The 15,660-nt window shown below is 31.4% G+C and overlaps 1 pseudogene; it reads right to left on the bottom strand.

Annotated features, from left to right (window-relative positions):
- Nucleotides 1–2,421: 2,421 nt before the first annotated feature.
- Nucleotides 2,422–14,260, bottom strand: LOC144553776 (BTB/POZ and MATH domain-containing protein 1 pseudogene; annotated as a pseudogene).
- Nucleotides 14,261–15,660: the final 1,400 nt, after the last annotated feature.

Genomic DNA, 15,660 nt, shown 5'->3' with positions numbered 1-15,660 from the left:
TCGCTCAAATTCGTAACTCTCTCACTAATTGTTCGTTTTAACTCGCTCATTTATAAACTAAGGCCGGAGTAACAACAAAAACCATAGAAGTAAACCTGTTATGAATCTGCCTATATGCGCAAAATTGTCAACAGTATGGCAGCAGCCTAACAAAAAGAGAAGATAAAATCATAAAATAACGGTAAAAATGTTATAAATTACAGAGAGATACCTCACAAGTCACAATTGATCATTTCCAAGACATCTCTACTTTATTTATAAGGGGGAATTTCATGTATACCCCTTGAAAAACTTTGCAATCTAGTATTTGCCCTCTAAAATTCATAATATCACATGCATTTTCCCTTTCTAAATTTTAAAAACTCACAAATTTATCCAATTTATTGTCTTCTCTATTAAAACACATTTGAAATTCATAAAGTACCCATTTAACCTTTATTTTTTTTTTGAGAAAGTGGGTATTTCTCACCGATTTCATTAGAAATCAAATTGTCTTACTGTGCCAATTCCAAAAAACTGGAACTAGAACAGATACAATAGCTGGGACAAGCCAGCAGTCAAACTAAAAACAGTACAGCAAAATAGCCTTATCATAGCCAAAGCAACCACATGTACCAAAAACACACCCATTTAACTTTATTAGATATATAAAAATTACGTCGCATGTTTGAGAAAGATGTCAACCTTTCTAATTGGTCAGTTTTCAAGAGCAAATGAGTAATTTCTCAACTTCTGATGCATCCACAGTGACATTCGGGTATTTAAAAGTAGAAAATTACTTGTGTAAGTGTAAAAAATGAATAAACATCACTTTCTACTTTCTTATGAATGCACTGCTTTAAAAAGTTTAGAAGTATCTTCTCACTGCTTGATATATCTAAAAAACTACACAAAAAGGGGAATTGATTGACATCATTTTCTAACTTAATTTTCTAAAAGGCCATCTATTCAATTTCTATAATTATGTCAAACACCATATAAGAAACCTAATTCAGCCTACTATTACAAACAATGTTTTCAATTTTGAAAACAAATGAGCACAAGTAATTAAGCCCATTAAATCTTGTCTGCTATGCTTATTGCCTTGTCAAAAATATGAAAAATTATAAAATTCATATTGATTCTCCTCCCTTCCAACTGTAAACTAAAGAGGTGATCAAATTATTAAATTTTTTTTTTCCAAGGATAAGAAATGGAAAGAAATACAGAGAAAAAGTTCTTTTAAGTATAGTTTCTTCTTATCGTTTTGAGGATTCTCTAAAATTATCTCACATAAAGCTCTTATTATATTAATTAAATTATGATATGATAAGTACCATATCAATAATATAATTGTAATTATTAGTTTTATTTTTTCTTTCTTCTTTCTTTCTATATTCAAATTTGGGAGTCCTTTCACAAGGCTAACATCCTTCAAACTACAATGCATCGTTAATTCAAGAACCACAAATATCTTTTTAGTTGACATACAGATTTTTTTTTTTTGCATACATTAATTCAATGATTAAATTATATTATTATAGACCGGATCAAATATGTCGAGCATGGGACTAGTTCGGGCCCAAGTCGGAGTGTGCGTCGTTGCTTCAAATATTTTTGGGCCAACATTTCATAAAAGGAAATTTAGGATTTTCCATTAGTTACAATCATAAGAGAATATTGCCGCCACCCGATTGTCGACTAGGGTTTGCTTTCTATATAAACCCTAGTTGACAGTCTTTGAGCTATCCCTTCTCTAATACAAAATCCCGCCGCCTTCTTTCTCTCTATTTTTTCTCTTCATATCTTAATTTTTTAGAGTGAATATATCATCTTGCATTAGGAAAGACGGTGCTTTCTTCCCAGGTTTTGTACAATACTTGGTTGATTCTAATTTAGCAGATATTTTGTGTGGATGTAGCATAATGCAACACTATATTAATCATCAGCATCAACTTGGGGTAGATTAAGAGCTTGAAAGTATAAACACTATATATAAGTATACTATTTATCTCATTTTTTTTCTCTTTAGTTTTTATTATTCTGGTAACAATTAATTATTAAATAATTTGAAATTAGATATGCTCACTAATTAGAAACAAGTGGCAAGAATGCAAAAGATCATCGCATAAAACAGTGACCGATACCAGCGGGAATTGATCGGTATGTATGCACCTTTTGATTCATTGGTACGATATCAATTTTGATCTCCTACCAATCAATCAAAGGCAGTTATTAGTATGTATCGCTCAGTACCTGATGGTACCGGCTGCTGTTTTATTCGGTGAAATTTTTGTCTTTTCTTACCTTGTTTGACTAATTACTTTTTTTTTTTTGAATTAATTATTGAAATTATAAAATTGTATCTATAATATTAATTATTTTAAAATCCATACTCAAAAGATCCTTGCAACAAAAGACCACTAATTCCCTTACAACTAATTAACATCCTTGCAAAGCCACAAAAGGAAAAGAAAAAGCAACCGTAACATTGACAACTCTTAAGTACTCTAGATCTTCAGTACACATCGACTTCCCCATATACGCCACCATTGCAATCTTACCTTGTATGTCAACCTTCCACAGTGAAACATGCTTCAACAAACCATTCGCCCGCTTCGATCTTCCACTGTCATTGGACTTGTCGACTCCAGACAACTGAGATGGATTGGCTTTTAGCTTGTTGGTCATTGCCTTCCTTTTCTTTGGTGTGCCATATCTGACGCCGGTTTGCATTTTCATTTCTTCAGGTTGGGCCTCACACTAAATCATTAATTAAAGAACATATATACAGAAATTAAGTAACTAATAAATCGGCATATATATAGAAATGGATTACTTTGGACCCAATGTTTGGATCAACTTAATATTTATACTTCTGCCTCTCTTAAATTTATGTGTGTGTGTGTATATATATATATATATATCTTTCATTCGTATGTTAATTTTTTTTAATTAATATTATCTCGAAATCAGGACATAAATTAGGAAAAATGATTTCAAGGAAAGAAGTTGAATACAAGACCATAAAAGATATCCCTGCTAGTATACTCTTCATATTTTAAAGACCCAGTTCCTGTTTCATCAGTTCAACAAAAGGATCCAAATTCAACAAGAAGTTGTTACATAGTGATTCCAAAAGTATATGGAAAACACAACGAACTAAAATTAATGTGAACAACAAGAATATTTAGTAGCATTGAGATGTTGTAAAAAAATTAAGAGTTTAATATCATTATTTGATACAAGCATATTTGTTGTTTTGACAATTAAACTCTCAACATGGAATTGAACTTACTAAAAAATAATGATAAATTTTGGGAGTTTGTTCTGAAACAAACTTTACAATTTTTTCTTTTCTATGTTATCTGAAATATTTGTTTATATATCAAAAGATGAGACAAGAGCCAATATCATTATGGGCAGTGCCCTTCTATCCCCTTTACTTTATTTTCCTTTAAAATAAAATTGAGAATTAATTTTTCATATTTCAAATATTCAAAAAATAATATTAATCGAATATCCAACATGTAATTATTTCTCTCGTTGACCTTTTTTTAGTTATTTCCTGCGAAATTCAATCAAGAGTTATTTTGAGTTATACCAATATTTTTTATATATATTTTTTGAAAGCTTGACAGCAGCTGTCAAGGATCCCAATATTCTATATTTAAAAAAGAAAAATAGTTAGCTTGCTGCCCTTCAAACAAAGACCATCTACCCCAAAGAAAAATTGCATATGCTATTGTTTTTAAATTTTTTTATTCATGCAAACTAACATCTTAAAAAACAAAATAGCATTCTTCTCAATCGCTTTATGTACCAACCCAAACAATAATATTGTGTTACAACCAGTTTATAATAATAGAGTAAAATAAAATCCCATTTACAATGTTTAGCAAGCTTCTAAATAGCTAGCTATAGCGGTTTTGGACCCAGAAAGCTAAGCTACGGGCTAAAACTGCACTAATCAAGCTACGACCGCTATAGCGCGTAGCGGCAATAGCGGTCCGCTATGCTACATGGGTTATGATTTTGCAATTTTTTTTTTTTTCTGAAAACATGATTTTGCAATTTTAATGGGCCTTAATATCTAGATTGTTTTTTTTTTTTACTTTATTAAGCTATATCAATACAATGGAACATGTGCGGGCTATACCGCTATATCAATTAAATTTTGTATCATGCATTAATATATGGTAGTGGTATATTTTGAATATAAAATATATTGATAGTTTTTGAATTAGGGATATTTTGAATGACAATTTGAACTTTGTATTGGTTTAATATGAATAATATTAGAACTTCTTAATTAATTTGATATTTTTTTTCTTGATGAGACATTTTTACTAGGCAAAGCCTTCTATGGACATAAGGACCTATTTGTAAATTGAACATATTTTTATTTTTAAAGTTCAAACAGTCGATCCGAACCGTTCATCTTGTTCTCCATATTAATATGTGCTTGGAGACCAAATTTTACATTTTTCTGATTTTTTTTACTATTTATTAAGATGGGTACAAAATTCAATGGTCTGAATTTGATATTTTTTATACCCATCTTAATAAATAGTAAATAAATTCAGAAAAATGTAAAATTTGGTCTCCAAAGATATATTAATATGGAGAACAAGATGAACGGTTCGGATCGGCTGTTTGAACTTTGAAAATAAAAATATATTCATTTTACAAATAAGCCCTTATGTCCATAGAAGCATTACTCTTTTTACTATTAGTAGAAATATAAAATATAATTTTTGAAATAAAAAAACGCTATTTATAATAGCTTTCGCTATAGCTCCGCTATTCGCTAAAGCTTTTTTTTTTTGTCTCCCCGCTACACCGCTATAAACGCTATTTAGAAGCTTGGAATTTAGTAATCAATTAAAATAAATACCATAAACTTATACTTGTGATATACGGCTATTTTATTTGCCAATGACTATAGTCCGTATTACTTACCTAATATTATAATTTTATTTAACTTTTTATTTGAAGAATAAAGTGTGTTACTCACTCTAGATGTCTTTTGGTGTGAAATGAATGCATAACTTGTGATGCAATGTCCAAACTCATATTTAACTATTAAAGACATTTTGCTCCATCTACTCGTGTATTTATGAGTTGCTTTCAAAACAGATTAATTGGTTTTCTTAAAAATAACCTATTAGATATTGGTGAATATCAAAATTACAACATATTTTTAAATATCAAAGTTGCTTGTGAAGAATGCTAATTAAGCATTTAAATAAAACAACTAAATTAACGTATATGTCTCAGATCGTTAAGTTTAGAATATTTCATAAATAACAATTAAACAAAAAATATATTAAAATCGACAATACCAACTATGAGCCAATTGATCAGGAGTACATAATTGATTATCTCTAATTTTGAGACTCCAAATTGTTTCATAAGAAAAAAAGTTTTTGGATGGTGTCTAATATTAAATAATAATTTCATGTCTTATGTAAAATTGTTTAAAAATATTTTGTAAACAACCTGAATTTTTTCTAGTATTTGAAGTGGTAAATATATTTTAGAGGATTGTTCTTAAATAATTTGTTTTTTTTTTATCATTTTCATTTTTTCTAATATCTGAAATAATAACATTGACAAAATCACGTTTGTTTGTTTAGGTGCTAACATTCTAACAAAATTGAATTTTCTCTAGTGTCAAATTAAAATAATTAACAACATTAAAATTGAAGCTAAAATAAAAAAAATTCACAAAAAAGTTATTTTTGTTCACAAGAGTTATTAGTTACATAACCATTCCAAAAGCGACGGAAAACAATAAGAGGTAAAAATAATGTGAACAAAAAGAATATTTAGTATTACCGAGCTATTATAGTTGCAAAGAAATAAGAGTTTAATATCATTATTTAGTACAGGTGTATTTGTTTCCTCCGCAATTAAACCCTTAACATGGACATATGGAATTGAACTCTGTATAGTCATATTTCTTGACACGGCTAATGGGCTCCACTTGTGTAACCAAATTGCAGTGCAAAAGCGTCGCACACGGACACGCTGTTTTCCATTCCCTCTCTTAATTTGTTCCTCGATCCTCTCAATAAATCATGTCATGCAGTTGAAGTACCGAACAAATTAAATATTGGTTCGAATGTTAATATATTTTTTTTGTACGTAAAAAAAATGAATATGCACACAAAATGCTTAAAATTAAACTGAGGACATGCAATTGTCTAATTAATATGGACAATCCAATCCAATGAGTATGACCAATCAAGCCGCCTATATAATAAAAAACACAGTATAATAAAAAAAAATTGATATACTAGTTTCTGATAAAACCAAATTATGCAAAATATTTCATTAATTGCTTTAATAAATACTAAATCTTCCACATATTCCAAAACCTTTATAAATAGTAAATCTTCCATATCCAGAATTCAGATACATTCAACAAAAATTGTCACACCCCGCGGCCACGGGTCGTAACAGTCCCCCGCCGTAAGCATACAATACCGTGTATGCTTACAAGGCAATTAACAATTTAATCCAACAATAAGCAATATAAAACAAGTTTCTAACTAAAATCAGAGTACACAGTCTGGTCAGAATATAATACAACAAAAGTATCTCATCGGGATACCAACCATGAGGCCTACCCTAAAACTATACAACAAAACATATCTAGGGTCATGTGATGGTAAATTACTAAGGCCTACTGCTCGCGTGCCTCTCCGGAATCAGTCGCACCCGTACCTGTAAAATAACCCGAAGGGTGGGGGTGAGAATAAATTCTCAGTGCGAAATTTGCCACAATTAGATTATTGGACTTGCAATCAGACTCCATATTAAAAAATGAAACCCAAACCATCACAATTCAAACAGATATATATATATATATATAGGGTCTGTCTAAATTGCTGCTGGCAGCATTTCGGCAGAGGTGCTGCCGGGGATATATTTAGCCGTGTGATGTCCAAACAACAAATCCAAACCGTTAGATGTTTAATCTATATTATAATCTACTTGGAGACCAAATTTTACATTTTTTGGATTTTTTTTACTATATATTAAGCTGGTTTGAAAACCGCTGATTTTAGTAAATTTCTGCAGCATTGAAATCAGCGGTTTTCAAACCAGCTTAATATATAGTAAAAAAATTCCAAAAATGTAAAATTTGGTCTCCAAGTAGATTATAATATAGATTAAACATCTAACGGTTTAGATTTGTCGTTTGAACATCAAAAAATAGAAAAAACAGTGGCAGCACCGCCGGCAGAAATGCTGCCGGCAGCAAATTAGCCACAGCCTATATATATAGATAGGCTAATGTGCTTCCATAAGCACTTGGCCCGAAGTGCTGCCACCCCATTTTCGATTTTTCAAAATCCAAACAGTCGATCCGAACCGTTCATCTTGTTCTCCATATTAATATCTGCTTGGAGACCAAATTTTACATTTTTTGGAATTTGTTTGCTATTTATTAAGCCACTTTGAAAATCGCTGATCCAACGGTGAACCCCTGATTTTACTGTTTGGCAAGCCACCGTTGGATCAGCGATTTTCAAAGTGGCTTAATAAATAGCAAAACAATTCCAAAAAATGTAAAATTTGGTCTCCAACCAGATATTAATATGGAGAACAAGATGAACGGTTCAGATCGACTTTTTGGATTTTGAAAAATCGAAAATGGGGTGGCAGCACTTCGGGCCAAGTGCTTATGGAAACACATTAGCCTATCTCATATATATATATATATATATATATATATATTCATAAATAACAGAATGCCAATGCTTGACAACAATTAATCAAACTGAATCACAGTTAACGGAATTTCCAAGATGAATTTCAAACACAACACATATTTGGCTTAACTCGATTCATTAGGGCTGGTAGCAATTGCAGATGTACATTCGAGCTGGACCCTTTATCTGACCCTCGTCTGTAGAGTTACTGACACCTACAGACGTTCCACCGAGTTGGACCCTTTATCTGACACCCATCTGCAATTGCTTGGCTTAACAGTTTATTAAGGTCTGGTTCAAGTCACATAAAGAAAATTCTCTTTAGAATCATTTCCAATATTCGTAATATTCAATTGACCGTCCAAACGCATTAACACGTAGAAGAATGCCACCGAGCCACAGACGTTACACATGTCACCCACGATTTCCAATTCACACATCATAACATAATCACCCTCCCTCGTCCCAACCGGTACTGGGAAACATTGAGGGCCGTTCACCTAATGCGCCAGAAGGATCCTGGGAATCAAAGCCAGCTATACAGCTCGACTTTGCAAATTCATTGGATCCAAGTGCTCAACTTCGTAAATCCATTCACATACATAGTTCGTGGTGATTTTCAATCAAAATCAGATCATAATAGATCGACACAACCGACAACCATACCAGCATGCAAATCACTCAAGTCACATCAATTCGAGTTTAATTTGATTGGGCTATGCAAATGATTTACACAATTCAATGATGCAATCAATTAGATATTCAACATGACAAACGAATAAACAGTTTAATTCCTAAAAATAAAGTATCAAACAAGTCCAAGAATCCCGCACCTGATTACGACGAGCGTATCACGTACTTATGGATCAGACGTCTCGAAATGTCCCGCAAGGTCTTGCTCAACCGAGCCTACGCCTATATTGCACATACAATTGGTTTAACATTGGTTCTCGTAACAATTCGATTTACCGATTAGTTAAACCCTAATTTGGTCAAAACTGCAAATTATCTGTTAAACGTTCTAGAAATTCCAGATCAAGAGGTAACCCTACCGATTACAAGTCTAATCGGTTGGATTAAACTAATCAATTCACGATTATGTCAATTTTGATTTTTGGCACAAAACCCTAGGAATCGATATCTGAAATCGAGATGAAATCGGGAAAGAATCGGCAAATAAACAATCAAAGAAGCTCAAGGAGCTAGTCTACAAGCAATTCGAACACAAATCTCGGGTTTAAAACGAAAACCCAAGCAATCGAGAAAATTCAAGGTTTCGAGAGAGAGAAGGAGAGAAAGGAATACCGAATAGGAGGGCTAGGAGAGATCTACGGCCGCTTTCTCGGTTCCACCTTCGATTTCCCGAGCTTTAGCGCGATTCGGAGTGACTTGGAGCTCTCTCTCTCTTTGGCTGAATACACAAGAAAAATAGAGAAATGGGCTGTGGGAAGAGAGATAAGGATTGATTTGAGTTTTAGGGTTAAAAACACCCCGAGTGCGGACGCACTCATCCGCAGTGCAGGTCACTTCACGCGCACTCAGAACTTAGTAAATTTTCGACAGAATTTCAGAAAAAGTCCGAGCCTAATGCGTCCGCATTTGAGACGCAGTGCGGGTCAACCCATCTGCATTCAGCACTTAGCCGATTTCAGGAAATTCATTTCAACACAGAAAATTATGAGTGCAGATGTACCCACCCGCAGTGCGGGTCAACCATCCGCACTCGCACCGAATTTCAGAAAATAATCAAAGGAAAATAGAGGCCAGTGCGGGTCAGCCACCCGCATTCACCACCAGTGCGGACGCACTGGACCTATAAAGGTTCGGAATTTCAAAATTTCGACGCGGTTTTGATTCACACTTAACTTACTTATTTAGAGGAACCTTAATTAAGGTTTAAACTTCCATTTTATTAGCACGATTTTCGATTCTTGCTTTTAAATCATTTGAAATTTTAATTGTTAAAATTCCGCAACGTAACAAAAATAAAATTGAAAACAAAAAACTGAAAGGGAAATTAGGTAACTATATATGAGTAAAGCTAGCGTGTGACATGCTCACCAAGAAAGTTTGGTGAGCATAACTCCAAAAGTATATCGGATCGACGTCAAATGTCAAATCCAAACCGTTGAAATCCATGTACTTCATGAGTGATGAATATACATGCAAAATTTTGAAAGTTTCGAATTTATTTGCTACACGGTCAAGTGGTCAAAGAAATAATAAAAATTGAATATATAAAATAACTTATAATAAAATGTTCATTTCTTTGACCACTTGACCATGTAGCAAATAAACTCGAAACTTTCAAAATTTTGCATGTATATGCATCACTCATGAAGTACATGGATTTCAATGGTTTGGATTTGGCATTTGATGTCGATCCGATATACTTTTGAAGTTATGCTCACCAAACTTTCTTGGTGAGCATGTCACACGCTAGCTTTACTCAACTATATATATATCACATATATCCTAGTTTAATTTAACCTTGTTTCTCAAGTAGTTTCTTTCAAAATTAACGGATCATTCTTAACTAAATATATTGAAATTGTTCAGTTCCTGCAAGTTTTCAATTGAAAGATAAATCTAATCATCGTAGATAATTAGTTTACAATTATTTGTAGTCTTGAATCTAAAGAATTACAAAAAGAAGAAGAAGTTATACTTGTGATGGTACGGCTATATGTTCTTTACTAATAACTATATAATCTAATAGTTAATGTTATTTTAATTTATTTTAATTATTATAGTTGAAGAATGAAGTGTGTTACTCCAAGGATTCATTTGGTGTGAATAAAATGCATACCTTGTGATGCCATATACAACTAATATTTAAGACATTTTGCTCAATCTACTAATATATTTATAAATTTGTTAGAAAATAGGTAAATTGTTTTTGTTACAAATAACATATTAGATGTTGGGGGAAATCAAAATATTATAATTATATATAGAAGAAAAGGACATGCATGTCACTTTGGAGGATAGTCGATAAGTGTCACTTTGTAAAACGAGCATAGTTGAATGGAAGAGGTTGAATGGATGAGTATATAAAAATTTATAAATTTATCGTATCCAAAAAGAAATTTTAAACCTGAAATTAAATTAGTCAAAAGTGGTGCTATAATTTAGGAGTCTACATCATAAATAACATTTGTAATTTTTTTTATGTTATGTGGTAGTAAAAAAGTGATTGTTTAAGTTGAATTAATTATATAAAATAAGAATCTCAACATCAATTAATATAATTGGTAATACAAAAGTGATGGTTTAAGTGTTTAAAATATGAGTATCGCGAAACTAAAATAAAATTTTGCAAAAAATAATTTATTTTTGTTCTAAAAAAATATTGGTTCAATTCAAAAACATAAGAAAACAAAAAGAAGTAAATATTAATGTTGACAAAAATAATATTTAGTAGCAACCCAGCAATTGCAAAGAATTAGGACATTAGTATCATTATTTGATACAAACATTTTTTTTGTTGTTTTCATAATTAAGTGTTCAACATTGAATTCAACTTGTTTAATTTGATAATAAATTTCGGAAGTTTGAATTCTAAAATCATATTCATATTCGATGACAATCTTGACGGTAATGATATATAAAAATTAAATTGAATTCTAACATTGTTTATATTTGACCTAATTAACATTTCTTATTATTATATTTTTTACATTTAAAAGAAAATACAACTAATATTTATAGTTTTTTCAAATTAATTCTCGTATACTCATTATTCATTTTATTTGCGATGAATTGCAAAAATTCAACCCGCGGTCTCTGTTAAAAGATGAATTTAATCATCGTAGGTACATACTTTGAAATTATTTGTAGTCCTACTTCTTACTTAATTAAAATAAAATAAAATGTTATACTTGTGATTATACGTACGGCTATGTTCTTTACCAATAACTATAGTCCGTACTTCTTACTTAATTCTTATCTAATACTTTTATTTTATTCTAATCAAAGAAAAAAGTGTGTTAAAATGCATACCTTGTGATGCCATATATGTACAACTAATATTTAAGAAATTTAATTTGCGCCGTCTACTAATGTATTTATGAATTGGTAAGAAAATAGATAAATTGTTTTTCTCAATAATAACATATTAGATATTTGGGGAAATCAAAATATTATAATTATAAGAAGATAACATGTCACTATGGAGAATTATTAATATTTAATTAGGAATTAAATTAGTAGAATGGAAGAGATAAATTTTTAAATCTAATAAATATATTGTGTTTTGCAAATTTTAAAATTTGTTATGATTTTGTCATTTTTTTTTTCAACACAAATCTTGTTAGTAAGAGTTATCAATTTTCCAGTAAAAATGTATCTGTTTTGAATAGTTATCTAATATACGTGTAATCTTTTATCATAATTCGTGTAAATTGCATTTAATACAAGAGTTAAAAGATAAGTTTTAGCAGCAGTACTATTGCTCTAATTTTCATTTTTTATTAAGAGTTTAATATCATTATTAGGAACAAGCATTTTTGTTATTTTCATAATTAAACTCTAAACATGGATGGAATTGAACCTGCTAAAAATGATGATAAATTTCGAAGTTTATTCTAAAACAAACATTATCATTTTTTATTAAATGTTATTAGAAATAACGCCCCAATATTATTACGGCCCCACTACAGAACCCAATAGTAGATGACATAAGTTCTCTCCTAGAGTGCATATTTTATGTCCGATGTCATCGAAAATAAATTTGAATTCGAGAGACATCGAGGCCATCTGATGCGTTTCAATTTTGTTGGATGACTCTGATGTCCATCGGACTCAAATTTACATCTGATGGCCATCGAGCCTACACTTTTCTCGCCCTCCTATTCCCTTAACTTACCGCTCTTTATTTTTTCTTTTAGATGAAAATGACAGTTAAATTTTTCATATTTCAAATATTAGAAAAAAGATTAATCGAATTTTGAACATATATATAATTTCTTTTGACTTGTGGATATTTTTTGTTTATTTATTTCCTGCTAATTTCAATCAAGAGTTAATCTGAGTTATTTCTATCTTTTTATAAAAATGAAAAGGAGTAGCTACTGCCGCTGAAAGAAATTAAAGACATGCATCAAACAAAAAACTGTATATGCTATTTTTCTTTTTGGCTAATTCAGACCAAGATATTAAAAGAAAACAACATTTCAATTTCTTTTTTTACTAACCCAAACAGTGAAATTGTGGTACAACCGCTTTATGGTAGGTTACTCTAGGACTCTTTCAACATTTTTAATGTACAATGAACAATCGACATAATATGACCAATCATTCATGCAAAACCAATTAATGTAGTCGGTTCTGATAAAACAATTAATGTAGTCGGTTCTGATAAAACAATTCATGCAAAATAATTCAATTACTTTAATAAATACTAAATCTTCCAAATATATATTCCAAAACTTTTATAAATAGTAAATCTCCCATATTCCAGAATTCAGATACATTTAACAAAAATAAAATTGAAAACAAAAAATTCAAAGGGAAATTAGGTAATTAACTATCACATCCTAGTTTAATTTAACCTTGTTTCTCAAGTAGTTTCTTTCAAAATTAAACGGATCATTGTTAACTAAATATTGAAATTGCTCAGTTCATGCAAGTTTTTGAAGATTTTCAGGAAGGGCTAAAAATTTCAAGCATGTTTCTATAAGATGATTGCAATAGTGCCTCTCAGCAAAAGACAACAAGTTAGCCACATTGTTCGTATCAATACTACCACATAACACCTTCTCGCATATTATCTTTAATCTCTCCAACCCATATCTATCCGCCGCAACCAATAGATGCTGAGCCATTAATTTAGGGTCATGTTTCTCATCACTTCCTTTTCTCTCTTCAAATCCAGGAAATGAATCATTATAAATGAAATGAAGCAGACCGTTGAACACTGCAGATTCCATTTCTTCAATTTTAATTATCGAATCTGATTTCTCTTTCATTGGACCAAAGAATTGTGCCAAAAAGACTGGAGATCTCACCGCGAGAATGCACTTGTGAGCACGGAAATTTTCCCCATCCACTTCAAATGTAACATCTGCTCCATATCCATTATCCAAAAGATGGCCGAGTTGCTGCACGATTTTACTAGACGGAACAACAATGTGTGCATTTGGCTCAACCGAAAAAGGTTTAAAAACACTAACGACACATTTAATTACCAAACAATCATCTTTGATATATGATTCCAGCTCTTCCCTTTGAGAAAATGAAGCATAGCCCCAAGAGGTGGCAGTACTGTTGAAATTTCGTATTATGGATGTCCGCATTGTCAGTGTTTCACATTCACTTTGGTCAAGAATAGCAAAACTAAGTTGTGCCCTTACAAATTCTGATGTGCTTTTAAGGCAAAGATATATTGATATGTCGTCATCTTTTGTAAAATTGGAACCATTTGGATAGTACACGATACTCCAGTCATGTCCACCAACATTGAAATTGCTCGACTCTAGAAATTTACCTTTGCCGATATGCTTCTCTAAACTGTACCCCACAATCCTAAACATATGTGTTCTCGTTACTTCTTCCATTCGTCTTACACAACCTGTGGTTTCTAGGGTTGTCACGGGACTTTGTGCGGAGATTGACATGGATGGAGATCTATAGAGGAGAGAGCGTTTTATTGCGATAAAAAAAAAATGAAAGCAGAATAAATGAACCTAGTAATAAATATTCTTACTTTGGAAAAGATGAAGAATACAAGTTTACATATCTCCTCTATACATTGTATATATGTCACCTTGTTGGGGTGTTTATATATATCAAAGAGGTAATTCCTTCTATTTAATTTATTGAATACTGAGAAGGCACAAACCCGTTTGAATTTTGTATAAGTTTAGATTAGATATTCTATATCGGAATCAATTTTGATTTTGATCAAAGCTAATTTGAGAATGATTAATTCATCAAAAAATTTCTTATAATATAATTTTTCTAAATATATTTTATAACTATCTTTAACCTCTTTGTATTTACCATACGTATACCATGTAAACACTGTTTTAAAGAAATAAAATAACAAAAAGAAAAAGAAAACATTACAAGCATTAGAACAAAAATAGCTAATTTCTTTGTTACATGAGTCTTAACATAAGCAACAAAATAAAAAGATACATAGCCAATTTGGCTAAATGCTTCTATAGCCAATCATATCACGAGTCGTGACATCTTACGGTCCATAATCTGAGCGCAAGAAGAGTTAATAAGTATAAGTTGGCAATATTCATCTCTTGTTGATATCACTTTAAAACTAGCTAGGATTTCACCAAGCCCTCAATTTTACAAACCATTCTCCTCTTTCAATCCCTTATGTTAAAGCATTACACGATCGTTCCTGATCCACCATCATTTAATCCATTTAATTATGGCAAGCTCGAAAGATCCACAATTAATTCAATAAGCGCAAGAATTACACAACGTGAAAAATAAGAAGCAATCTTGATCCTTGCCTATTCTGCCAGACGATGCATGCATTAACTGAAATCATAGCCCGATTGCAACCAAAACCTTTCCTTAGGTTTAAGTGTGTCGCGAAATCCTGGTTCACACTCTTATCCAAGCCTTTAGCAAAAATAGATTCCTACAAAAACCCAATTTTTATGGACTATATATTAATCAACAACTTGGTCCAGAGAACAAATAATGATAGTAGTTGTAGAAATTTGTCAGGCAATAAGAAGGAAGTGTATATACCCCTTTGCAAAGATAGATCCTATGCAACTATTACCAACACTTTTCATTGACCTATGACCCTGAAATTATCCCCGGATTTCATATAATTTGGTTTAAACTAGTGAGAATGCTTGGAATCGTACACTGTTGGAACACTGACTTTTTAAGCTGGTTCTATCTGTTATGAAGGGTCTGGTACGTACCTTCAGAATTTTAAGTAGGTATATTTAATCAACATTAATATTATATCTACAAAATA

Source organism: Carex rostrata, chromosome 5 (genome assembly GCF_964058835.1).
Source record: "Carex rostrata chromosome 5, lpCarRost1.2, whole genome shotgun sequence".
NCBI classification, from domain to species: domain Eukaryota; kingdom Viridiplantae; phylum Streptophyta; class Magnoliopsida; order Poales; family Cyperaceae; genus Carex; species Carex rostrata.
The sequence above is the reverse complement of the archived record's forward strand: the minus strand, read 5'-3'. Positions and strand labels throughout refer to the sequence as shown.